Source organism: Hyla sarda, chromosome 3 (genome assembly GCF_029499605.1).
Source record: "Hyla sarda isolate aHylSar1 chromosome 3, aHylSar1.hap1, whole genome shotgun sequence".
NCBI lineage: Eukaryota > Metazoa > Chordata > Amphibia > Anura > Hylidae > Hyla > Hyla sarda.
The window spans coordinates 3,598,675-3,618,353 of record NC_079191.1 but is presented as its reverse complement, the minus strand read 5'-3'; the positions used below and the strand labels follow the sequence as shown (position 1 = coordinate 3,618,353).

Below are 19,679 nucleotides of genomic sequence, written 5' to 3'. Positions count from 1 at the left end.
GTCCTCCACTCTACCAGCTGAGCTATCGAAGGATTGGCAAAGCTGGGTGTGTGCAACTCTTTGGCTTGGCTAAGAGTGCCATGAGCATTAGCTAAAAAGATGTTTGAAAAAGTCAAAAAGTTTTTGGAGGATGCGGGCATCGATCCCGCTACCTCTCGCATGCTAAGCGAGCGCTCTACCATTTGAGCTAATCCCCCATGTCTGACCCACGCATTTAGCCACGCAATCCACTGATCAATCTCTGTAACTGTTTGAAACTTTTTTTTTTTTTTTTTTTTTAAGTGTCAAAATATTTTTGACATTAGAAGACTAAGACTGGGATGTTTACAGAGCTTCGCGTGGCTTAATACTTAGGACAAGAAAGTTGTTATGTAGCAGATGAGGCTCTAGAGCCATGGGACCCTTTTGGGAGGAGCATTGTAATGGGAGGAGCATTGTAATGTAAGGAGCTGAAAGGGTGCTTCTAGCTGCAAAATTTTTTACCATGAAAGAGCAAGCATAGGAGACAGGTGACAAAACCTTGAAAGAAATGCGTTGGCCGGGAATCGAACCCGGGTCAATTGCTTGGAAGGCAGCTATGCTTACCACTATACCACCAACGCTTCTTTGACAGCTGTGATGTCGGTGATGTCGGTGACGTCTGTGATTCGCATGGCTTAGACTGACTACTTCTGCTATCATGAAGAGCAAAATTCGTTCACAAAGACCTTAAAACACCTCCAAAGAAGAGGAACAATGCGTTGGCCTAGAAACGAACTTGCCTCAATTACAATGGTGGAAACAGTAAAATTGATTGCTTAGCAGAGGATGGTTTCGATCCATCGACCTCTGGGTTATGGGCCCAGCACGCTTCCGCTGCGCCACTCTGCTTCTGTCTGTAAAGGAGATGAGAAGCATAACTACCCTCTGGTTCCTGTCAAGCTGCTAGTGGGAAGGCGGTCTCTGCCGTTTCAGCAAGTTTAGCTTAAAAGCCGATTGTTATGGGCTGAAGTCCACCTGGAGACCAGCATTTGGGTTTTCGCTTGTGCCTAGTCACGAGCATGCAGCACCGTTGTCTCTGTGGCGCAATCGGTTAGCGCGTTTGGCTGTTAACCGAAAGGTTGGTGGTTCAAGCCCACCCAGGGACGAGGTCCCCTTTTTGATTTGGTTGCACGTCACAGCTAAAGGTGGTTCTTTTGCGAGCCTTAGATGTGCTCTCAACTGAAAGCTTGGTCTCTGTGCCTGTTTTAAAGTCCCAATGTTGACGGGAGACCTCTCTGGAAAGGGTGTTTCTAGTGTTAAGAGTAGGGGTCAGCGGAAGTGTGTGTGTTTCAGCAGCTTGAAACATCCCAAATGAAAACATACCCCCCAAAAAAATGTCCTTCGAGCCGGAATCGAACCAGCTACCTAAGGATTGCCGATTGTTCTACTACAGTCCTCCGCTCTACCAGCTGAGCTATCGAAGGATTGGCAAAGCTGGGTGTGTGCAACTCTTTGGCTTGGCTAAGAGTGCCATGAGCATTAGCTAAAAAGATGTTTGAAAAAGTCAAAAAGTTTTTGGAGGATGCGGGCATCGATCCCGCTACCTCTCGCATGCTAAGCGAGCGCTCTACCATTTGAGCTAATCCCCCATGTCTGACCCACGCATTTAGCCACGCAATCCACTGATCAATCTCTGTAACTGTTTGAAACTTTTTTTTTTTTTTTTTTTTTTAAGTGTCAAAATATTTTTGACATTAGAAGACTAAGACTGGGATGTTTACAGAGCTTCGCGTGGCTTAATACTTAGGACAAGAAAGTTGTTATGTAGCAGATGAGGCTCTAGAGCCATGGGACCCTTTTGGGAGGAGCATTGTAATGGGAGGAGCACTGTAATGTAAGGAGCTGAAAGGGTGCTTCTAGCTGCAAAATTTTTTACCATGAAAGAGCAAGCATAGGAGACAGGTGACAAAACCTTGAAAGAAATGCGTTGGCCGGGAATCGAACCCGGGTCAACTGCTTGGAAGGCAGCTATGCTTACCACTATACCACCAACGCTTCTTTGACAGCTGTGATGTCGGTGATGTCGGTGACGTCTGTGATTCGCATGGCTTAGACTGACTACTTCTGCTATCATGAAGAGCAAAATTCGTTCACAAAGACCTTAAAACACCTCCAAAGAAGAGGAACAATGCGTTGGCCTAGAAACGAACTTGCCTCAATTACAATGGTGGAAACAGTAAAATTGATTGCTTAACAGAGGATGGTTTCGATCCATCGACCTCTGGGTTATGGGCCCAGCACGCTTCCGCTGCGCCACTCTGCTTCTGTCTGTAAAGGAGATGAGAAGCATAACTACCCTCTGGTTCCTGTCAAGCTGCTAGCGGGAAGGCGGTCTCTGCCGTTTCAGCAAGTTTAGCTTAAAAGCCGATTGTTATGGGCTGAAGTCCACCTGGAGACCAGCATTTGGGTTTTCGCTTGTGCCTAGTCACGAGCATGCAGCACCGTTGTCTCTGTGGCGCAATCGGTTAGCGCGTTCGGCTGTTAACCGAAAGGTTGGTGGTTCAAGCCCACCCAGGGATGAGGTCCCCTTTTTGATTTGGTTGCACGTCACAGCTAAAGGTGGTTCTTTGGCGAGCCTTAGATGTGCTCTCAACTGAAAGCTTGGTCTCTGTGCCTGTTTTAAAGTCCCAATGTTGACGGGAGACCTCTCTGGAAAGGGTGTTTCTAGTGTTAAGAGTAGGGGTCAGCGGAAGTGTGTGTGTTTCAGCAGCTTGAAACATCCCAAATGAAAACATACCCCCCAAAAAAATGTCCTTCGAGCCGGAATCGAACCAGCTACCTAAGGATTGCCGATTGTTCTACTACAGTCCTCCACTCTACCAGCTGAGCTATCGAAGGATTGGCAAAGCTGGGTGTGTGCAACTCTTTGGCTTGGCTAAGAGTGCCATGAGCATTAGCTAAAAAGATGTTTGAAAAAGTCAAAAAGTTTTTGGAGGATGCGGGCATCGATCCCGCTACCTCTCGCATGCTAAGCGAGCGCTCTACCATTTGAGCTAATCCCCCATGTCTGACCCACGCATTTAGCCACGCAATCCACTGATCAATCTCTGTAACTGTTTGAAACTTTTTTTTTTTTTTTTTTTTTTAAGTGTCAAAATATTTTTGACATTAGAAGACTAAGACTGGGATGTTTACAGAGCTTCGCGTGGCTTAATACTTAGGACAAGAAAGTTGTTATGTAGCAGATGAGGCTCTAGAGCCATGGGACCCTTTTGGGAGGAGCATTGTAATGGGAGGAGCATTGTAATGTAAGGAGCTGAAAGGGTGCTTCTAGCTGCAAAATTTTTTACCATGAAAGAGCAAGCATAGGAGACAGGTGACAAAACCTTGAAAGAAATGCGTTGGCCGGGAATCGAACCCGGGTCAATTGCTTGGAAGGCAGCTATGCTTACCACTATACCACCAACGCTTCTTTGACAGCTGTGATGTCGGTGATGTCGGTGACGTCTGTGATTCGCATGGCTTAGACTGACTACTTCTGCTATCATGAAGAGCAAAATTCGTTCACAAAGACCTTAAAACACCTCCAAAGAAGAGGAACAATGCGTTGGCCTAGAAACGAACTTGCCTCAATTACAATGGTGGAAACAGTAAAATTGATTGCTTAGCAGAGGATGGTTTCGATCCATCGACCTCTGGGTTATGGGCCCAGCACGCTTCCGCTGCGCCACTCTGCTTCTGTCTGTAAAGGAGATGAGAAGCATAACTACCCTCTGGTTCCTGTCAAGCTGCTAGTGGGAAGGCGGTCTCTGCCGTTTCAGCAAGTTTAGCTTAAAAGCCGATTGTTATGGGCTGAAGTCCACCTGGAGACCAGCATTTGGGTTTTCGCTTGTGCCTAGTCACGAGCATGCAGCACCGTTGTCTCTGTGGCGCAATCGGTTAGCGCGTTCGGCTGTTAACCGAAAGGTTGGTGGTTCAAGCCCACCCAGGGACGAGGTCCCCTTTTTGATTTGGTTGCACGTCACAGCTAAAGGTGGTTCTTTTGCGAGCCTTAGATGTGCTCTCAACTGAAAGCTTGGTCTCTGTGCCTGTTTTAAAGTCCCAATGTTGACGGGAGACCTCTCTGGAAAGGGTGTTTCTAGTGTTAAGAGTAGGGGTCAGCGGAAGTGTGTGTGTTTCAGCAGCTTGAAACATCCCAAATGAAAACATACCCCCCAAAAAAATGTCCTTCGAGCCGGAATCGAACCAGCTACCTAAGGATTGCCGATTGTTCTACTACAGTCCTCCGCTCTACCAGCTGAGCTATCGAAGGATTGGCAAAGCTGGGTGTGTGCAACTCTTTGGCTTGGCTAAGAGTGCCATGAGCATTAGCTAAAAAGATGTTTGAAAAAGTCAAAAAGTTTTTGGAGGATGCGGGCATCGATCCCGCTACCTCTCGCATGCTAAGCGAGCGCTCTACCATTTGAGCTAATCCCCCATGTCTGACCCACGCATTTAGCCACGCAATCCACTGATCAATCTCTGTAACTGTTTGAAACTTTTTTTTTTTTTTTTTTTTTTAAGTGTCAAAATATTTTTGACATTAGAAGACTAAGACTGGGATGTTTACAGAGCTTCGCGTGGCTTAATACTTAGGACAAGAAAGTTGTTATGTAGCAGATGAGGCTCTAGAGCCATGGGACCCTTTTGGGAGGAGCATTGTAATGGGAGGAGCATTGTAATGTAAGGAGCTGAAAGGGTGCTTCTAGCTGCAAAATTTTTTACCATGAAAGAGCAAGCATAGGAGACAGGTGACAAAACCTTGAAAGAAATGCGTTGGCCGGGAATCGAACCCGGGTCAACTGCTTGGAAGGCAGCTATGCTTACCACTATACCACCAACGCTTCTTTGACAGCTGTGATGTCGGTGATGTCGGTGACGTCTGTGATTCGCATGGCTTAGACTGACTACTTCTGCTATCATGAAGAGCAAAATTCGTTCACAAAGACCTTAAAACACCTCCAAAGAAGAGGAACAATGCGTTGGCCTAGAAACGAACTTGCCTCAATTACAATGGTGGAAACAGTAAAATTGATTGCTTAACAGAGGATGGTTTCGATCCATCGACCTCTGGGTTATGGGCCCAGCACGCTTCCGCTGCGCCACTCTGCTTCTGTCTGTAAAGGAGATGAGAAGCATAACTACCCTCTGGTTCCTGTCAAGCTGCTAGCGGGAAGGCGGTCTCTGCCGTTTCAGCAAGTTTAGCTTAAAAGCCGATTGTTATGGGCTGAAGTCCACCTGGAGACCAGCATTTGGGTTTTCGCTTGTGCCTAGTCACGAGCATGCAGCACCGTTGTCTCTGTGGCGCAATCGGTTAGCGCGTTCGGCTGTTAACCGAAAGGTTGGTGGTTCAAGCCCACCCAGGGACGAGGTCCCCTTTTTGATTTGGTTGCACGTCACAGCTAAAGGTGGTTCTTTGGCGAGCCTTAGATGTGCTCTCAACTGAAAGCTTGGTCTCTGTGCCTGTTTTAAAGTCCCAATGTTGACGGGAGACCTCTCTGGAAAGGGTGTTTCTAGTGTTAAGAGTAGGGGTCAGCGGAAGTGTGTGTGTTTCAGCAGCTTGAAACATCCCAAATGAAAACATACCCCCCAAAAAAATGTCCTTCGAGCCAGAATCGAACCAGCTACCTAAGGATTGCCGATTGTTCTACTACAGTCCTCCACTCTACCAGCTGAGCTATCGAAGGATTGGCAAAGCTGGGTGTGTGCAACTCTTTGGCTTGGCTAAGAGTGCCATGAGCATTAGCTAAAAAGATGTTTGAAAAAGTCAAAAAGTTTTTGGAGGATGCGGGCATCGATCCCGCTACCTCTCGCATGCTAAGCGAGCGCTCTACCATTTGAGCTAATCCCCCATGTCTGACCCACGCATTTAGCCACGCAATCCACTGATCAATCTCTGTAACTGTTTGAAACTTTTTTTTTTTTTTTTTTTTTTAAGTGTCAAAATATTTTTGACATTAGAAGACTAAGACTGGGATGTTTACAGAGCTTCGCGTGGCTTAATACTTAGGACAAGAAAGTTGTTATGTAGCAGATGAGGCTCTAGAGCCATGGGACCCTTTTGGGAGGAGCATTGTAATGGGAGGAGCATTGTAATGTAAGGAGCTGAAAGGGTGCTTCTAGCTGCAAAATTTTTTACCATGAAAGAGCAAGCATAGGAGACAGGTGACAAAACCTTGAAAGAAATGCGTTGGCCGGGAATCGAACCCGGGTCAATTGCTTGGAAGGCAGCTATGCTTACCACTATACCACCAACGCTTCTTTGACAGCTGTGATGTCGGTGATGTCGGTGACGTCTGTGATTCGCATGGCTTAGACTGACTACTTCTGCTATCATGAAGAGCAAAATTCGTTCACAAAGACCTTAAAACACCTCCAAAGAAGAGGAACAATGCGTTGGCCTAGAAACGAACTTGCCTCAATTACAATGGTGGAAACAGTAAAATTGATTGCTTAGCAGAGGATGGTTTCGATCCATCGACCTCTGGGTTATGGGCCCAGCACGCTTCCGCTGCGCCACTCTGCTTCTGTCTGTAAAGGAGATGAGAAGCATAACTACCCTCTGGTTCCTGTCAAGCTGCTAGTGGGAAGGCGGTCTCTGCCGTTTCAGCAAGTTTAGCTTAAAAGCCGATTGTTATGGGCTGAAGTCCACCTGGAGACCAGCATTTGGGTTTTCGCTTGTGCCTAGTCACGAGCATGCAGCACCGTTGTCTCTGTGGCGCAATCGGTTAGCGCGTTCGGCTGTTAACCGAAAGGTTGGTGGTTCAAGCCCACCCAGGGACGAGGTCCCCTTTTTGATTTGGTTGCACGTCACAGCTAAAGGTGGTTCTTTTGCGAGCCTTAGATGTGCTCTCAACTGAAAGCTTGGTCTCTGTGCCTGTTTTAAAGTCCCAATGTTGACGGGAGACCTCTCTGGAAAGGGTGTTTCTAGTGTTAAGAGTAGGGGTCAGCGGAAGTGTGTGTGTTTCAGCAGCTTGAAACATCCCAAATGAAAACATACCCCCCAAAAAAATGTCCTTCGAGCCGGAATCGAACCAGCTACCTAAGGATTGCCGATTGTTCTACTACAGTCCTCCGCTCTACCAGCTGAGCTATCGAAGGATTGGCAAAGCTGGGTGTGTGCAACTCTTTGGCTTGGCTAAGAGTGCCATGAGCATTAGCTAAAAAGATGTTTGAAAAAGTCAAAAAGTTTTTGGAGGATGCGGACATCGATCCCGCTACCTCTCGCATGCTAAGCGAGCGCTCTACCATTTGAGCTAATCCCCCATGTCTGACCCACGCATTTAGCCACGCAATCCACTGATCAATCTCTGTAACTGTTTGAAACTTTTTTTTTTTTTTTTTTTTTTTAAGTGTCAAAATATTTTTGACATTAGAAGACTAAGACTGGGATGTTTACAGAGCTTCGCGTGGCTTAATACTTAGGACAAGAAAGTTGTTATGTAGCAGATGAGGCTCTAGAGCCATGGGACCCTTTTGGGAGGAGCATTGTAATGGGAGGAGCATTGTAATGTAAGGAGCTGAAAGGGTGCTTCTAGCTGCAAAATTTTTTACCATGAAAGAGCAAGCATAGGAGACAGGTGACAAAACCTTGAAAGAAATGCGTTGGCCGGGAATCGAACCCGGGTCAACTGCTTGGAAGGCAGCTATGCTTACCACTATACCACCAACGCTTCTTTGACAGCTGTGATGTCGGTGATGTCGGTGACGTCTGTGATTCGCATGGCTTAGACTGACTACTTCTGCTATCATGAAGAGCAAAATTCGTTCACAAAGACCTTAAAACACCTCCAAAGAAGAGGAACAATGCGTTGGCCTAGAAACGAACTTGCCTCAATTACAATGGTGGAAACAGTAAAATTGATTGCTTAGCAGAGGATGGTTTCGATCCATCGACCTCTGGGTTATGGGCCCAGCACGCTTCCGCTGCGCCACTCTGCTTCTGTCTGTAAAGGAGATGAGAAGCATAACTACCCTCTGGTTCCTGTCAAGCTGCTAGTGGGAAGGCGGTCTCTGCCGTTTCAGCAAGTTTAGCTTAAAAGCCGATTGTTATGGGCTGGAGTCCACCTGGAGACCAGCATTTGGGTTTTCGCTTGTGCCTAGTCACGAGCATGCAGCACTGTTGTCTCTGTGGCGCAATCGGTTAGCGCGTTCGGCTGTTAACCGAAAGGTTGGTGGTTCAAGCCCACCCAGGGACGAGGTCCCCTTTTTGATTTGGTTGCACGTCACAGCTAAAGGTGGTTCTTTGGCGAGCCTTAGATGTGCTCTCAACTGAAAGCTTGGTCTCTGTGCCTGTTTTAAAGTCCCAATGTTGACGGGAGACCTCTCTGGAAAGGGTGTTTCTAGTGTTAAGAGTAGGGGTCAGCGGAAGTGTGTGTGTTTCAGCAGCTTGAAACATCCCAAATGAAAACATACCCCCCAAAAAAATGTCCTTCGAGCCGGAATCGAACCAGCGACCTAAGGATTGCCGATTGTTCTACTACAGTCCTCCGCTCTACCAGCTGAGCTATCGAAGGATTGGCAAAGCTGGGTGTGTGCAACTCTTTGGCTTGGCTAAGAGTGCCATGAGCATTAGCTAAAAAGATGTTTGAAAAAGTCAAAAAGTTTTTGGAGGATGCGGGCATCGATCCCGCTACCTCTCGCATGCTAAGCGAGCGCTCTACCATTTGAGCTAATCCCCCATGTCTGACCCACGCATTTAGCCACGCAATCCACTGATCAATCTCTGTAACTGTTTGAAACTTTATTATTATTTTTTTTTTTTTTTTTTAAGTGTCAAAATATTTTTGACATTAGAAGACTAAGACTGGGATGTTTACAGAGCTTCGCGTGGCTTAATACTTAGGACAAGAAAGTTGTTATGTAGCAGATTCAGGCTCTAGAGCCATGGGACCCTTTTGGGAGGAGCATTGTAATGGGAGGAGCATTGTAATGTAAGGAGCTGAAAGGGTGCTTCTAGCTGCAAAATTTTTTACCATGAAAGAGCAAGCATAGGAGACAGGTGACAAAACCTTGAAAGAAATGCGTTGGCCGGGAATCGAACCCGGGTCAACTGCTTGGAAGGCAGCTATGCTTACCACTATACCACCAACGCTTCTGTGACAGCTGTGATGTCGGTGATGTCGGTGACGTCTGTGATTCGCATGGCTTAGACTGACTACTTCTGCTATCATGAAGAGCAAAATTCGTTCACAAAGACCTTAAAACACCTCCAAAGAAGAGGAACAATGCGTTGGCCTAGAAACGAACTTGCCTCAATTACAATGGTGGAAACAGTAAAATTGATTGCTTAGCAGAGGATGGTTTCGATCCATCGACCTCTGGGTTATGGGCCCAGCACGCTTCCGCTGCGCCACTCAGCTTCTGTCTGTAAAGGAGATGAGAAGCATAACTACCCTCTGGTTCCTGTCAAGCTGCTAGCGGGAAGGCGGTCTCTGCCGTTTCAGCAAGTTTAGCTTAAAAAACCTCCAAAGAAGAGGAACAATGCGTTGGCCTAGAAACGAACTTGCCTCAATTACAATGGTGGAAACAGTAAAATTGATTGCTTAGCAGAGGATGGTTTCGATCCATCGACCTCTATGTTATGGGCCCAGCACGCTTCCGCTGCGCCACTCTGCTTCTGTCTGTAAAGGAGATGAGAAGCATAACTACCCTCTGGTTCCTGTCAAGCTGCTAGCGGGAAGGCGGTCTCTGCCGTTTCAGCAAGTTTAGCTTAAAAGCCGATTGTTATGGGCTGAAGTCCACCTGGAGACCAGCATTTGGGTTTTCGCTTGTGCCTAGTCACGAGCATGCAGCACCGTTGTCTCTGTGGTGCTATCGGTTAGCGCGTTCGGCTGTTAACCGACAGGTTGGTGGTTCAAGCCCACCCAGGGACGAGGTCCCCTTTTTGATTTGGTTGCACGTCACAGCTAAAGGTGGTTGTTTGGCGAGCCTTAGATGTGCTCTCAACTGAAAGCTTGGTCTCTGTGCCTGTTTTAAAGTCCCAATGTTGACGGGAGACCTCTCTGGAAAGGGTGTTTCTAGTGTTAAGAGTAGGGGTCAGCGGAAGTGTGTGTGTGTTTCAGCAGCTTGAAACATCCCAAATGAAAACATACCCCCCAAAAAAATGTCCTTCGAGCCGGAATCGAACCAGCGACCTAAGGATTGCCGATTGTTCTACTACAGTCCTCCGCTCTACCAGCTGAGCTATCGAAGGATTGGCAAAGCTGGGTGTGTGCAACTCTTTGGCTTGGCTAAGAGTGCCATGAGCATTAGCTAAAAAGATGTTTGAAAAAGTCAAAAAGTTTTTGGAGGATGCGGGCATCGATCCCGCTACCTCTCGCATGCTAAGCGAGCGCTCTACCATTTGAGCTAATCCCCCATGTCTAACCCACGCATTTAGCCACGCATTTAGCCACGCAATCCACTGATCAATCTCTGTAACTGTTTGAAACTTTTTTTTTTTTTTTTTTTTTTTTTTAAGTGTCAAAATATTTTTGACATTAGAAGACTAAGACTGGGATGTTTACAGAGCTTCGCGTGGCTTAATACTTAGGACAAGAAAGTTGTTATGTAGCAGATGAGGCTCTAGAGCCATGGGACCCTTTTGGGAGGAGCATTGTAATGGGAGGAGCATTGTAATGTAAGGAGCTGAAAGGGTGCTTCTAGCTGCCAAATTTTTTACCATGAAAGAGCAAGCATAGGAGACAGGTGACAAAACCTTGAAAGAAATGCGTTGGCCGGGAATCGAACCCGGGTCAACTGCTTGGAAGGCAGCTATGCTCACCACTATACCACCAACGCTTCTGTGACAGCTGTGATGTCGGTGATGTCGGTGACGTCTGTGATTCGCATGGCTTAGACTGACTACTTCTGCTATCATGAAGAGCAAAATTCGTTCACAAAGACCTTAAAACACCTCCAAAGAAGAGGAACAATGCGTTGGCCTAGAAACGAACTTGCCTCAATTACAATGGTGGAAACAGTAAAATTGATTGCTTAGCAGAGGATGGTTTCGATCCATCGACCTCTGGGTTATGGGCCCAGCACGCTTCCGCTGTGCCACTCTGCTTCTGTCTGTAAAGGAGATGAGAAGCATAACTACCCTCTGGTTCCTGTCAAGCTGCTAGTGGGAAGGCGGTCTCTGCCGTTTCAGCAAGTTTAGCTTAAAAGCCGATTGTTATGGGCTGAAGTCCACCTGGAGACCAGCATTTGGGTTTTCGCTTGTGCCTAGTCACGAGCATGCAGCACCGTTGTCTCTGTGGCGCAATCGGTTAGCGCGTTCGGCTGTTAACCGAAAGGTTGGTGGTTCAAGCCCACCCAGGGACGAGGTCCCCTTTTTGATTTGGTTGCACGTCACAGCTAAAGGTGGTTCTTTGGCGAGCCTTAGATGTGCTCTCAACTGAAAGCTTGGTCTCTGTGCCTGTTTTAAAGTCCCAATGTTGACGGGAGACTTCTCTGGAAAGGGTGTTTCTAGTGTTAAGAGCAGGGGTCAGCGGAAGTGTGTGTGTTTCAGCAGCTTGAAACATCCCAAATGAAAACATACCCCCCAAAAAAATGTCCTTCGAGCCGGAATCGAACCAGCGACCTAAGGATTGCCCATTGTTCTACTACAGTCCTCCGCTCTACCAGCTGAGCTATCGAAGGATTGGCAAGGCCGGGTGTGTGCAACTCTTTGGCTTGGCTAAGAGTGCCATGAGCATTAGCTAAAAAGATGTTTGAAAAAGTCAAAAAGTTTTTGGAGGATGCGGGCATCGATCCCGCTACCTCTCGCATGCTAAGCGAGCGCTCTACCATTTGAGCTAATCCCCCATGTCTGACCCACGCATTTAGCCACGCAATCCACTGATCAATCTCTGTAACTGTTTGAAACTTTTTTTTTTTTTTTTTTTTTTTTTTAAGTGTCAAAATATTTTTGACATTAGAAGACTAAGACTGGGATGTTTACAGAGCTTCGCGTGGCTTAATACTTAGGACAAGAAAGTTGTTATGTAGCAGATGAGGCTCTAGAGCCATGGGACCCTTTTGGGAGGAGCATTGTAATGGGAGGAGCATTGTAATGTAAGGAGCTGAAAGGGTGCTTCTAGCTGCCAAATTTTTTACCATGAAAGAGCAAGCATAGGAGACAGGTGACAAAACCTTGAAAGAAATGCGTTGGCCGGGAATCGAACCCGGGTCAACTGCTTGGAAGGCAGCTATGCTCACCACTATACCACCAACGCTTCTGTGACAGCTGTGATGTCGGTGATGTCGGTGACGTCTGTGATTCGCATGGCTTAGACTGACTACTTCTGCTATCATGAAGAGCAAAATTCGTTCACAAAGACCTTAAAACACCTCCAAAGAAGAGGAACAATGCGTTGGCCTAGAAACGAACTTGCCTCAATTACAATGGTGGAAACAGTAAAATTGATTGCTTAGCAGAGGATGGTTTCGATCCATCGACCTCTGGGTTATGGGCCCAGCACGCTTCCGCTGCGCCACTCTGCTTCTGTCTGTAAAGGAGATGAGAAGCATAACTACCCTCTGGTTCCTGTCAAGCTGCTAGCGGGAAGGCGGTCTCTGCCGTTTCAGCAAGTTTAGCTTAAAAGCCGATTGTTATGGGCTGAAGTCCACCTGGAGACCAGCATTTGGGTTTTCGCTTGTGCCTAGTCACGAGCATGCAGCACCGTTGTCTCTGTGGCGCAATCGGTTAGCGCGTTCGGCTGTTAACCGAAAGGTTGGTGGTTCAAGCCCACCCAGGGACGAGGTCCCCTTTTTGATTTGGTTGCACGTCACAGCTAAAGGTGGTTCTTTGGCGAGCCTTAGATGTGCTCTCAACTGAAAGCTTGGTCTCTGTGCCTGTTTTAAAGTCCCAATGTTGACGGGAGACCTCTCTGGAAAGGGTGTTTCTAGTGTTAAGAGCAGGGGTCAGCGGAAGTGTGTGTTTTTCAGCATCTTGAAACATCCCAAATGAAAACATACCCCCCAAAAAAATGTCCTTCGAGCCGGAATCGAACCAGCGACCTAAGGATTGCCGATTGTTCTACTACAGTCCTCCGCTCTACCAGCTGAGCTATCGAAGGATTGGCAAAGCCAGGTGTGTGCAACTCTTTGGCTTGGCTAAGAGTGCCATGAGCATTAGCTAAAAAGATGTTTGAAAAAGTCAAAAAGTTTTTGGAGGATGCGGGCATCGATCCCGCTACCTCTCGCATGCTAAGCGAGTGCTCTACCATTTGAGCTAATCCCCCATGTCTGACCCACGCATTTAGCCACGCAATCCACTGATCAATCTCTGTAACTGTTTGAAACTTTTTTTTTTTTTTTTTTTTTTTTTTAAGTGTCAAAATATTTTTGACATTAGAAGACTAAGACTGGGATGTTTACAGAGCTTCGCGTGGCTTAATACTTAGGACAAGAAAGTTGTTATGTAGCAGATGAGGCTCTAGAGCCATGGGACCCTTTTGGGAGGAGCATTGTAATGGGAGGAGCATTGTAATGTAAGGAGCTGAAAGGGTGCTTCTAGCTGCAAAATTTTTTACCATGAAAGAGCAAGCATAGGAGACAGGTGACAAAACCTTGAAAGAAATGCGTTGGCCGGGAATCGAACCCGGGTCAACTGCTTGGAAGGCAGCTATGCTTACCACTATACCACCAACGCTTCTTTGACAGCTGTGATGTCGGTGATGTCGGTGACGTCTGTGATTCGCATGGCTTAGACTGACTACTTCTGCTATCATGAAGAGCAAAATTCGTTCACAAAGACCTTAAAACACCTCCAAAGAAGAGGAACAATGCGTTGGCCTAGAAACGAACTTGCCTCAATTACAATGGTGGAAACAGTAAAATTGATTGCTTAGCAGAGGATGGTTTCGATCCATCGACCTCTGGGTTATGGGCCCAGCACGCTTCCGCTGCGCCACTCTGCTTCTGTCTGTAAAGGAGATGAGAAGCATAACTACCCTCTGGTTCCTGTCAAGCTGCTAGTGGGAAGGCGGTCTCTGCCGTTTCAGCAAGTTTAGCTTAAAAGCCGATTGTTATGGGCTGAAGTCCACCTGGAGACCAGCATTTTACCGCAATCGGTTAGCGCGTTCGGCTGTTAACCGAAAGGTTGGTGGTTCAAGCCCACCCAGGGACGAGGTCCCCTTTTTGATTTGGTTGCACGTCACAGCTAAAGGTGGTTCTTTGGCGAGCCTTAGATGTGCTCTCAACTGAAAGCTTGGTCTCTGTGCCTGTTTTAAAGTCCCAATGTTGACGGGAGACCTCTCTGGAAAGGGTGTTTCTAGTGTTAAGAGTAGGGGTCAGCGGAAGTGTGTGTGTTTCAGCAGCTTGAAACATCCCAAATGAAAACATACCCCCCAAAAAAATGTCCTTCGAGCCGGAATCGAACCAGCGACCTAAGGATTGCCGATTGTTCTACTACAGTCCTCCGCTCTACCAGCTGAGCTATCGAAGGATTGGCAAAGCTGGGTGTGTGCAACTCTTTGGCTTGGCTAAGAGTGCCATGAGCATTAGCTAAAAAGATGTTTGAAAAAGTCAAAAAGTTTTTGGAGGATGCGGGCATCGATCCCGCTACCTCTCGCATGCTAAGCGAGCGCTCTACCATTTGAGCTAATCCCCCATGTCTGACCCACGCATTTAGCCACGCAATCCACTGATCAATCTCTGTAACTGTTTGAAACTTTATTATTTTTTTTTTTTTTTTTTAAGTGTCAAAATATTTTTGACATTAGAAGACTAAGACTGGGATGTTTACAGAGCTTCGCGTGGCTTAATACTTAGGACAAGAAAGTTGTTATGTAGCAGATTCAGGCTCTAGAGCCATGGGACCCTTTTGGGAGGAGCATTGTAATGGGAGGAGCATTGTAATGTAAGGAGCTGAAAGGGTGCTTCTAGCTGCAAAATTTTTTACCATGAAAGAGCAAGCATAGGAGACAGGTGACAAAACCTTGAAAGAAATGCGTTGGCCGGGAATCGAACCCGGGTCAACTGCTTGGAAGGCAGCTATGCTTACCACTATACCACCAACGCTTCTGTGACAGCTGTGATGTCGGTGATGTCGGTGACGTCTGTGATTCGCATGGCTTAGACTGACTACTTCTGCTATCATGAAGAGCAAAATTCGTTCACAAAGACCTTAAAACACCTCCAAAGAAGAGGAACAATGCGTTGGCCTAGAAACGAACTTGCCTCAATTACAATGGTGGAAACAGTAAAATTGATTGCTTAGCAGAGGATGGTTTCGATCCATCGACCTCTGGGTTATGGGCCCAGCACGCTTCCGCTGCGCCACTCAGCTTCTGTCTGTAAAGGAGATGAGAAGCATAACTACCCTCTGGTTCCTGTCAAGCTGCTAGCGGGAAGGCGGTCTCTGCCGTTTCAGCAAGTTTAGCTTAAAAAACCTCCAAAGAAGAGGAACAATGCGTTGGCCTAGAAACGAACTTGCCTCAATTACAATGGTGGAAACAGTAAAATTGATTGCTTAGCAGAGGATGGTTTCGATCCATCGACCTCTATGTTATGGGCCCAGCACGCTTCCGCTGCGCCACTCTGCTTCTGTCTGTAAAGGAGATGAGAAGCATAACTACCCTCTGGTTCCTGTCAAGCTGCTAGCGGGAAGGCGGTCTCTGCCGTTTCAGCAAGTTTAGCTTAAAAGCCGATTGTTATGGGCTGAAGTCCACCTGGAGACCAGCATTTGGGTTTTCGCTTGTGCCTAGTCACGAGCATGCAGCACCGTTGTCTCTGTGGTGCTATCGGTTAGCGCGTTCGGCTGTTAACCAAAAGGTTGGTGGTTCAAGCCCACCCAGGGACGAGGTCCCCTTTTTGATTTGGTTGCACGTCACAGCTAAAGGTGGTTGTTTGGCGAGCCTTAGATGTGCTCTCAACTGAAAGCTTGGTCTCTGTGCCTGTTTTAAAGTCCCAATGTTGACGGGAGACCTCTCTGGAAAGGGTGTTTCTAGTGTTAAGAGTAGGGGTCAGCGGAAGTGTGTGTGTTTCAGCAGCTTGAAACATCCCAAATGAAAACATACCCCCCAAAAAAATGTCCTTCGAGCCGGAATCGAACCAGCGACCTAAGGATTGCCGATTGTTCTACTACAGTCCTCCGCTCTACCAGCTGAGCTATCGAAGGATTGGCAAAGCTGGGTGTGTGCAACTCTTTGGCTTGGCTAAGAGTGCCATGAGCATTAGCTAAAAAGATGTTTGAAAAAGTCAAAAAGTTTTTGGAGGATGCGGGCATCGATCCCGCTACCTCTCGCATGCTAAGCGAGCGCTCTACCATTTGAGCTAATCCCCCATGTCTAACCCACGCATTTAGCCACGCATTTAGCCACGCAATCCACTGATCAATCTCTGTAACTGTTTGAAACTTTTTTTTTTTTTTTTTTTTTTTTTAAGTGTCAAAATATTTTTGACATTAGAAGACTAAGACTGGGATGTTTACAGAGCTTCGCGTGGCTTAATACTTAGGACAAGAAAGTTGTTATGTAGCAGATGAGGCTCTAGAGCCATGGGACCCTTTTGGGAGGAGCATTGTAATGGGAGGAGCATTGTAATGTAAGGAGCTGAAAGGGTGCTTCTAGCTGCAAAATTTTTTACCATGAAAGAGCAAGCATAGGAGACAGGTGACAAAACCTTGAAAGAAATGCGTTGGCCGGGAATCGAACCCGGGTCAACTGCTTGGAAGGCAGCTATGCTTACCACTATACCACCAACGCTTCTGTGACAGCTGTGATGTCGGTGATGTCGGTGACGTCTGTGATTCGCATGGCTTAGACTGACTACTTCTGCTATCATGAAGAGCAAAATTCGTTCACAAAGACCTTAAAACACCTCCAAAGAAGAGGAACAATGCGTTGGCCTAGAAACGAACCTGCCTCAATTACAATGGTGGAAACAGTAAAATTGAAGTCCACCTGGAACCCGGGTCAACTGCTTGGAAGGCAGCTATGCTTACCACTATACCACCAACGCTTCTGTGACAGCTGTGATGTCGGTGATGTCGGTGACGTCTGTGATTCGCATGGCTTAGACTGACTACTTCTGCTATCATGAAGAGCAAAATTCGTTCACAAAGACCTTAAAACACCTCCAAAGAAGAGGAACAATGCGTTGGCCTAGAAACGAACTTGACTCAATTACAATGGTGGAAACAGTAAAATTGATTGCTTAGCAGAGGATGGTTTCGATCCCATCGACCTCTGGGTTATGGGCCCAGCACGCTTCCGCTGCGCCACTCTGCTTCTGTCTGTAAAGGAGATGAGAAGCATAACTACCCTCTGGTTCCTGTCAAGCTGCTAGCGGGAAGGCGGTCTCTGCCGTTTCAGCAAGTTTAGCTTAAAAGCCGATTGTTATGGGCTGAAGTCCACCTGGAGACCAGCATTTGGGTTTTCGCTTGTGCCTAGTCACGAGCATGCAGCACCGTTGTCTCTGTGGCGCAATCGGTTAGCGCGTTCGGCTGTTAACCGAAAGGTTGGTGGTTCAAGCCCACCCAGGGACGAGGTCCCCTTTTTGATTTGGTTGCACGTCACAGCTAAAGGTGGTTCTTTGGCGAGCCTTAGATGTGCTCTCAACTGAAAGCTTGGTCTCTGTGCCTGTTTTAAAGTCCCAATGTTGACGGGAGACCTCTCTGGAAAGGGTGTTTCTAGTGTTAAGAGCAGGGGTCAGTGGAAGTGTGTGTGTTTCAGCAGCTTGAAACATCCCAAATGAAAACATACCCCTCAAAAAAATGTCCTTCGAGCCGGAATCGAACCAGCGACCTAAGGATTGCCGATTGTTCTATTACAGTCCTCCGCTCTACCAGCTGAGCTATCGAAGGATTGGCAAAGCCGGGTGTATGCAACTCTTTGGCTTGGCTAAGAGTGCCATGAGCATTAGCTAAAAAGATGTTTGAAAAAGTCAAAAAGTTTTTGGAGGATGCGGGCATCGATCCCACTACCTCTCGCATGCTAAGCGAGCGCTCTACCATTTGAGCTAATCCCCCATGTCTGACCCACGCATTTAGCCACGCAATCCACTGATCAATCTCTGTAACTGTTTGAAACTTTTTTTTTTTTTTTTTTTAAGTGTCAAAATATTTTTGACATTAGAAGACTAAGACTGGGATGTTTACAGAGCTTCGCGTGGCTTAATACTTAGGACAAGAAAGTTGTTATGTAGCAGATGAGGCTCTAGAGCCATGGGACCCTTTTGGGAGGAGCATTGTAATGGGAGGAGCATTGTAATGTAAGGAGCTGAAAGGGTGCTTCTAGCTGCAAAATTTTTTACCATGAAAGAGCAAGCATAGGAGACAGGTGACAAAACCTTGAAAGAAATGCGTTGGCCGGGAATCGAACCCGGGTCAACTGCTTGGAAGGCAGCTATGCTCACCACTATACCACCGACGCTTCTGTGACAGCTGTGATGTCGGTGATGTCGGTGACGTCTGTGATTCGCATGGCTTAGACTGACTACTTCTGCTATCATGAAGAGCAAAATTCGTTCACAAAGACCTTAAAACACCTCCAAAGAAGAGGAACAATGCGTTGGCCTAGAAACGAACCTGCCTCAATTACAATGGTGGAAACAGTAAAATTGAAGTCCACCTGGAACCCGGGTCAACTGCTTGGAAGGCAGCTATGCTTACCACTATACCACCAACGCTTCTGTGACAGCTGTGATGTCGGTGATGTCGGTGACGTCTGTGATTCGCATGGCTTAGACTGACTACTTCTGCTATCATGAAGAGCAAAATTCGTTCACAAAGACCTTAAAACACCTCCAAAGAAGAGGAACAATGCGTTGGCCTAGAAACGAACTTGCCTCAATTACAATGGTGGAAACAGTAAAATTGATTGCTTAGCAGAGGATGGTTTCGATCCATCGACCTCTGGGTTATGGGCCCAGCACGCTTCCACTGCGCCACTCTGCTTCTGTCTGTAAAGGAGATGAGAAGCATAACTACCCTCTGGTTCCTGTCAAGCTGCTAGCGGGAAGGCGGTCTCTGCCGTTTCAGCAAGTTTAGCTTAAAAGCCGATTGTTATGGGCTGAAGTCCACCTGGAGACCAGCATTTGGGTTTTCGCTTGTGCCTAATCACGAGCATGCAGCACCGTTGTCTCTGTGGCGCAATCGGTTAGCGCGTTCGGCTGTTAACCGAAAGGTTGGTGGTTCAAGCCCACCCAGGGACGAGGTCCCCTTTTTGATTTGGTTGCACGTCACAGCTAAAGGTGGTTCTTTGGCGAGCCTTAGATGTGCTCTCAACTGAAAGCTTGGTCTCTGTGCCTGTTTTAAAGTCCCAATGTTGACGGGAGACCTCTCTGGAAAGGGTGTTTCTAGTGTTAAGAGCAGGGGTCAGCGGAAGTGTGTGTGTTTCAGCAGCTTGAAACATCCCAAATGAAAACATACCCCCCAAAAAAATATCCTTCGAGCCGGAATCGAACCAGCGACCTAAGGATTGCACATTGTTCTACTACAGTCCTCCGCTCTACCAGCTGAGCTATCGAAGGATTGGCAAAGCTGGGTGTGTGCAACTCTTTGGCTTGGCTAAGAGTGCCATGAGCATTAGCTAAAAAGATGTTTGAAAAAGTCAAAAAGTTTTTGGAGGATGCGGGCATCGATCCCGCTACCTCTCGCATGCTAAGCGAGCGCTCTACCATTTGAGCTAATCCCCCATGTCTGACCCACGCATTTAGCCACGCCATCCACTGATCAATCTCTGTAACTGTTTGAAACTTTTATTTTTTTA

The 19,679-nt window shown here is 47.0% G+C and overlaps 40 non-coding genes across 40 annotated transcripts; 8 read left to right on the top strand and 32 right to left on the bottom strand.

The window, feature by feature from the left end:
- Positions 1-124: 124 nt before the first annotated feature.
- TRNAA-AGC (transfer RNA alanine (anticodon AGC)) lies at positions 125-197 on the bottom strand. Its single transcript has one exon. It is a non-coding gene; the product is annotated as a tRNA-Ala (tRNA).
- Positions 198-1,358: 1,161 nt separating this feature from the next.
- Positions 1,359-1,445, bottom strand: TRNAY-GUA (transfer RNA tyrosine (anticodon GUA)). Its single transcript is given in 2 exon segments — positions 1,359-1,394; positions 1,409-1,445. It is a non-coding gene; the product is annotated as a tRNA-Tyr (tRNA).
- Positions 1,446-1,537: 92 nt separating this feature from the next.
- TRNAA-AGC (transfer RNA alanine (anticodon AGC)) lies at positions 1,538-1,610 on the bottom strand. The gene has a single exon. It is a non-coding gene; the product is annotated as a tRNA-Ala (tRNA).
- A 334-nt stretch (positions 1,611-1,944) lies between these two features.
- Positions 1,945-2,016, bottom strand: TRNAG-UCC (transfer RNA glycine (anticodon UCC)). The gene has a single exon. It is a non-coding gene; the product is annotated as a tRNA-Gly (tRNA).
- A 935-nt stretch (positions 2,017-2,951) lies between these two features.
- TRNAA-AGC (transfer RNA alanine (anticodon AGC)) lies at positions 2,952-3,024 on the bottom strand. The gene has a single exon. It is a non-coding gene; the product is annotated as a tRNA-Ala (tRNA).
- An 857-nt stretch (positions 3,025-3,881) lies between these two features.
- On the top strand, positions 3,882-3,955 carry TRNAN-GUU (transfer RNA asparagine (anticodon GUU)). Its single transcript has one exon. It is a non-coding gene; the product is annotated as a tRNA-Asn (tRNA).
- A 231-nt stretch (positions 3,956-4,186) lies between these two features.
- Positions 4,187-4,273, bottom strand: TRNAY-GUA (transfer RNA tyrosine (anticodon GUA)). Its single transcript is given in 2 exon segments — positions 4,187-4,222; positions 4,237-4,273. It is a non-coding gene; the product is annotated as a tRNA-Tyr (tRNA).
- A 92-nt stretch (positions 4,274-4,365) lies between these two features.
- On the bottom strand, positions 4,366-4,438 carry TRNAA-AGC (transfer RNA alanine (anticodon AGC)). Its single transcript has one exon. It is a non-coding gene; the product is annotated as a tRNA-Ala (tRNA).
- Positions 4,439-4,772: 334 nt separating this feature from the next.
- On the bottom strand, positions 4,773-4,844 carry TRNAG-UCC (transfer RNA glycine (anticodon UCC)). Its single transcript has one exon. It is a non-coding gene; the product is annotated as a tRNA-Gly (tRNA).
- A 451-nt stretch (positions 4,845-5,295) lies between these two features.
- On the top strand, positions 5,296-5,369 carry TRNAN-GUU (transfer RNA asparagine (anticodon GUU)). Its single transcript has one exon. It is a non-coding gene; the product is annotated as a tRNA-Asn (tRNA).
- Positions 5,370-5,779: 410 nt separating this feature from the next.
- Positions 5,780-5,852, bottom strand: TRNAA-AGC (transfer RNA alanine (anticodon AGC)). The gene has a single exon. It is a non-coding gene; the product is annotated as a tRNA-Ala (tRNA).
- An 857-nt stretch (positions 5,853-6,709) lies between these two features.
- TRNAN-GUU (transfer RNA asparagine (anticodon GUU)) lies at positions 6,710-6,783 on the top strand. The gene has a single exon. It is a non-coding gene; the product is annotated as a tRNA-Asn (tRNA).
- A 231-nt stretch (positions 6,784-7,014) lies between these two features.
- On the bottom strand, positions 7,015-7,101 carry TRNAY-GUA (transfer RNA tyrosine (anticodon GUA)). Its single transcript is given in 2 exon segments — positions 7,015-7,050; positions 7,065-7,101. It is a non-coding gene; the product is annotated as a tRNA-Tyr (tRNA).
- A 500-nt stretch (positions 7,102-7,601) lies between these two features.
- TRNAG-UCC (transfer RNA glycine (anticodon UCC)) lies at positions 7,602-7,673 on the bottom strand. Its single transcript has one exon. It is a non-coding gene; the product is annotated as a tRNA-Gly (tRNA).
- Positions 7,674-8,124: 451 nt separating this feature from the next.
- Positions 8,125-8,198, top strand: TRNAN-GUU (transfer RNA asparagine (anticodon GUU)). Its single transcript has one exon. It is a non-coding gene; the product is annotated as a tRNA-Asn (tRNA).
- A 231-nt stretch (positions 8,199-8,429) lies between these two features.
- On the bottom strand, positions 8,430-8,516 carry TRNAY-GUA (transfer RNA tyrosine (anticodon GUA)). The gene is given in 2 exon segments: positions 8,430-8,465; positions 8,480-8,516. It is a non-coding gene; the product is annotated as a tRNA-Tyr (tRNA).
- A 92-nt stretch (positions 8,517-8,608) lies between these two features.
- TRNAA-AGC (transfer RNA alanine (anticodon AGC)) lies at positions 8,609-8,681 on the bottom strand. Its single transcript has one exon. It is a non-coding gene; the product is annotated as a tRNA-Ala (tRNA).
- A 341-nt stretch (positions 8,682-9,022) lies between these two features.
- TRNAG-UCC (transfer RNA glycine (anticodon UCC)) lies at positions 9,023-9,094 on the bottom strand. The gene has a single exon. It is a non-coding gene; the product is annotated as a tRNA-Gly (tRNA).
- Positions 9,095-10,108: 1,014 nt separating this feature from the next.
- TRNAY-GUA (transfer RNA tyrosine (anticodon GUA)) lies at positions 10,109-10,195 on the bottom strand. Its single transcript is given in 2 exon segments — positions 10,109-10,144; positions 10,159-10,195. It is a non-coding gene; the product is annotated as a tRNA-Tyr (tRNA).
- Positions 10,196-10,287: 92 nt separating this feature from the next.
- Positions 10,288-10,360, bottom strand: TRNAA-AGC (transfer RNA alanine (anticodon AGC)). Its single transcript has one exon. It is a non-coding gene; the product is annotated as a tRNA-Ala (tRNA).
- Positions 10,361-10,710: 350 nt separating this feature from the next.
- TRNAG-UCC (transfer RNA glycine (anticodon UCC)) lies at positions 10,711-10,782 on the bottom strand. The gene has a single exon. It is a non-coding gene; the product is annotated as a tRNA-Gly (tRNA).
- Positions 10,783-11,233: 451 nt separating this feature from the next.
- Positions 11,234-11,307, top strand: TRNAN-GUU (transfer RNA asparagine (anticodon GUU)). The gene has a single exon. It is a non-coding gene; the product is annotated as a tRNA-Asn (tRNA).
- A 231-nt stretch (positions 11,308-11,538) lies between these two features.
- Positions 11,539-11,625, bottom strand: TRNAY-GUA (transfer RNA tyrosine (anticodon GUA)). The gene is given in 2 exon segments: positions 11,539-11,574; positions 11,589-11,625. It is a non-coding gene; the product is annotated as a tRNA-Tyr (tRNA).
- A 92-nt stretch (positions 11,626-11,717) lies between these two features.
- Positions 11,718-11,790, bottom strand: TRNAA-AGC (transfer RNA alanine (anticodon AGC)). Its single transcript has one exon. It is a non-coding gene; the product is annotated as a tRNA-Ala (tRNA).
- A 338-nt stretch (positions 11,791-12,128) lies between these two features.
- TRNAG-UCC (transfer RNA glycine (anticodon UCC)) lies at positions 12,129-12,200 on the bottom strand. The gene has a single exon. It is a non-coding gene; the product is annotated as a tRNA-Gly (tRNA).
- Positions 12,201-12,651: 451 nt separating this feature from the next.
- On the top strand, positions 12,652-12,725 carry TRNAN-GUU (transfer RNA asparagine (anticodon GUU)). Its single transcript has one exon. It is a non-coding gene; the product is annotated as a tRNA-Asn (tRNA).
- Positions 12,726-12,956: 231 nt separating this feature from the next.
- On the bottom strand, positions 12,957-13,043 carry TRNAY-GUA (transfer RNA tyrosine (anticodon GUA)). The gene is given in 2 exon segments: positions 12,957-12,992; positions 13,007-13,043. It is a non-coding gene; the product is annotated as a tRNA-Tyr (tRNA).
- A 92-nt stretch (positions 13,044-13,135) lies between these two features.
- TRNAA-AGC (transfer RNA alanine (anticodon AGC)) lies at positions 13,136-13,208 on the bottom strand. Its single transcript has one exon. It is a non-coding gene; the product is annotated as a tRNA-Ala (tRNA).
- A 338-nt stretch (positions 13,209-13,546) lies between these two features.
- On the bottom strand, positions 13,547-13,618 carry TRNAG-UCC (transfer RNA glycine (anticodon UCC)). The gene has a single exon. It is a non-coding gene; the product is annotated as a tRNA-Gly (tRNA).
- A 708-nt stretch (positions 13,619-14,326) lies between these two features.
- TRNAY-GUA (transfer RNA tyrosine (anticodon GUA)) lies at positions 14,327-14,413 on the bottom strand. The gene is given in 2 exon segments: positions 14,327-14,362; positions 14,377-14,413. It is a non-coding gene; the product is annotated as a tRNA-Tyr (tRNA).
- A 92-nt stretch (positions 14,414-14,505) lies between these two features.
- TRNAA-AGC (transfer RNA alanine (anticodon AGC)) lies at positions 14,506-14,578 on the bottom strand. The gene has a single exon. It is a non-coding gene; the product is annotated as a tRNA-Ala (tRNA).
- Positions 14,579-14,916: 338 nt separating this feature from the next.
- On the bottom strand, positions 14,917-14,988 carry TRNAG-UCC (transfer RNA glycine (anticodon UCC)). The gene has a single exon. It is a non-coding gene; the product is annotated as a tRNA-Gly (tRNA).
- A 1,012-nt stretch (positions 14,989-16,000) lies between these two features.
- TRNAY-GUA (transfer RNA tyrosine (anticodon GUA)) lies at positions 16,001-16,087 on the bottom strand. The gene is given in 2 exon segments: positions 16,001-16,036; positions 16,051-16,087. It is a non-coding gene; the product is annotated as a tRNA-Tyr (tRNA).
- A 92-nt stretch (positions 16,088-16,179) lies between these two features.
- Positions 16,180-16,252, bottom strand: TRNAA-AGC (transfer RNA alanine (anticodon AGC)). The gene has a single exon. It is a non-coding gene; the product is annotated as a tRNA-Ala (tRNA).
- A 349-nt stretch (positions 16,253-16,601) lies between these two features.
- Positions 16,602-16,673, bottom strand: TRNAG-UCC (transfer RNA glycine (anticodon UCC)). Its single transcript has one exon. It is a non-coding gene; the product is annotated as a tRNA-Gly (tRNA).
- A 708-nt stretch (positions 16,674-17,381) lies between these two features.
- On the top strand, positions 17,382-17,455 carry TRNAN-GUU (transfer RNA asparagine (anticodon GUU)). The gene has a single exon. It is a non-coding gene; the product is annotated as a tRNA-Asn (tRNA).
- A 231-nt stretch (positions 17,456-17,686) lies between these two features.
- Positions 17,687-17,773, bottom strand: TRNAY-GUA (transfer RNA tyrosine (anticodon GUA)). Its single transcript is given in 2 exon segments — positions 17,687-17,722; positions 17,737-17,773. It is a non-coding gene; the product is annotated as a tRNA-Tyr (tRNA).
- A 1,275-nt stretch (positions 17,774-19,048) lies between these two features.
- Positions 19,049-19,122, top strand: TRNAN-GUU (transfer RNA asparagine (anticodon GUU)). The gene has a single exon. It is a non-coding gene; the product is annotated as a tRNA-Asn (tRNA).
- Positions 19,123-19,353: 231 nt separating this feature from the next.
- TRNAY-GUA (transfer RNA tyrosine (anticodon GUA)) lies at positions 19,354-19,440 on the bottom strand. The gene is given in 2 exon segments: positions 19,354-19,389; positions 19,404-19,440. It is a non-coding gene; the product is annotated as a tRNA-Tyr (tRNA).
- A 92-nt stretch (positions 19,441-19,532) lies between these two features.
- On the bottom strand, positions 19,533-19,605 carry TRNAA-AGC (transfer RNA alanine (anticodon AGC)). Its single transcript has one exon. It is a non-coding gene; the product is annotated as a tRNA-Ala (tRNA).
- Between the last annotated feature and the right edge of the window lie 74 nt (positions 19,606-19,679).